The sequence below is a fragment of the Nematolebias whitei genome, chromosome 2 (assembly GCF_014905685.2).
Source record: "Nematolebias whitei isolate Nwh7 chromosome 2, NemWhi1, whole genome shotgun sequence".
Lineage (NCBI taxonomy): Eukaryota > Metazoa > Chordata > Actinopteri > Cyprinodontiformes > Rivulidae > Nematolebias > Nematolebias whitei.
In genome coordinates, this window is record NC_056499.1 from 23,984,588 (window position 1) to 23,986,319 (window position 1,732).

Here is a 1,732-nt window from a genome sequence, read left to right on the forward strand (position 1 = left end):
ATAGATAGATAGATAGATAGATAGATAGATAGATAGACAGACAGACAGACAGACAGACAGACAGACAGACAGACAGACAGACAGACAGACAGACAGACATATGATGACTTGCGACCTGTCCTGTGTGTTCCCTGCCTCTTTGCACAGTGACTGCAGGATATGGGTGCCAGTGACACCTGTGACCCAAAAAGGAAGACGTGGGTAAAGTTAGTGGATGGATGGATGAAATCCAGTCTTTTATTTTGTCTCAAAATGTAAAAATGTCAATAATAATAATAACAATCATTGGATGTTTTTAGATTTATAATTTCACACCTAGTGACCAGAAAAGCCTGCTCTAACAAAATTAAAGTGGCCCATTGGCCACCAAATGATAATGACAATTGTAGCAAGTTTTGCAGCTCTGGACACACTTAATTTAGTGAACGAAAGGGCAGAAATGGCTCTTTTGATTGTAAAGGTTGCAGACCCCTGGTCTACAGTATTGTAGTTTGTTTGTAGCAGAATAACAAAAATGAGGAAGAGCGGTGACGTCTTCTTCTTCTTCCACGCAGGAAGATGTAGTCAGTTTAAATTAGGCCTTCCTTGGATTAATGCTGTCACAGTGTAGATGTCTGTTCCATATGGTTTAAACACAAATCTCCCACCCCACCTGTAGCCCACTTATTTCTGGCTGTGATTGACACAGTTTTTCTTTTCTTTTTTTCTTTTCTTTCCTTCCTGTCTGTTCCTCATGCTGTTGGCTGTGCCTGTCAGTCTGTGTGATAACCAGGAGCCAGCAACCCGGAGCATGTTTGCCGCAGCCTTCCCTGAATCCACTCACCTTATTCTCTCCCGTCTTTTTTTCTCTTTTCCTCTCTCTCTGTGTCACAGGATGAAGGGCCACAACACCTTATTTCCACAAGTGCAGTAAAAGTACAAAGACTCCTTGTTCTGCTACATATCATGAAGGAAGGGTGGTCCCTTGATCCTCCTGGAAAAGCCGCTGAAAGTTTGGGTGACTGAAAGAAGGATCCCAGAGTTGTTTTTTTATTGGTATTTTTTTCTTCTTCCTTTTTTTTTCCCTTCGCAAATGCCTCTTTTTCCCTGGTTTGCTTTGGCGTCTGTGGAAGAAGATTTTTTGCAGACCAACTTTTTGCTGCTGTTTTTTAGACATGATGACAAAAAAATTAAGAACACTTTATAGACTCATTATGCTCAAAGCATGCATACTGACACAGGATACAGATAAACTCATGTGGAAAAAAAAAGAGAAAGAAAATAAACCAAACATTCAACTATTAAGGAAAGCTACACTTAACAAATAAAAAAAAAAAAAAAAACTTTGTACATGTATAAATACGTGCAAATGCCAACACAAGTACTGAAGCAAACTCATGCGTGTGCACGCACACACAAATATACACAAACACACACACCAGCCTGCTGCCATTTTGGTTTTTGTGCCTACACAGGTGTTGTGCTCTGTGACAGGGCAAGCTCTGGATCGAAGAAGAAAACAAGAAGAAGACGAGAGGAGTGAGGAATCCAGGATAATTTACATGCATCATTCCTTAGGAAATAGGGACCAAAGGACTAAACGCTTTTTAAAAAATTATAAATATATAAATATATATATTTAAAAACTCATACCTTGTAGCTGCAAGTATTACAATTTACTCATAGTAAAAAAAAAAAATCATTAAATCAATATCCAGTGGCCTACTGTAAGTAAAGGAAAATGGAAATAATG

General features: G+C 38.8%; 1 protein-coding gene across 5 annotated transcripts in view; it reads left to right on the top strand.

Annotated features, from left to right (window-relative positions):
• The window catches only part of celf6 (CUGBP Elav-like family member 6), a 175,474-nt gene extending 174,119 nt beyond the window's left edge, over positions 1 to 1,355 (top strand). For all 5 annotated transcript variants that reach the window (XR_005187470.1, XM_037690929.1, XM_037690945.1 and 2 more), the window contains one exon: positions 874 to 1,355. The gene's annotated coding sequence lies outside the window, so the exon portion shown is untranslated. The remainder of the gene's footprint in view (positions 1 to 873) is intronic.
• The last annotated feature ends 377 nt before the right edge of the window (positions 1,356 to 1,732 follow it).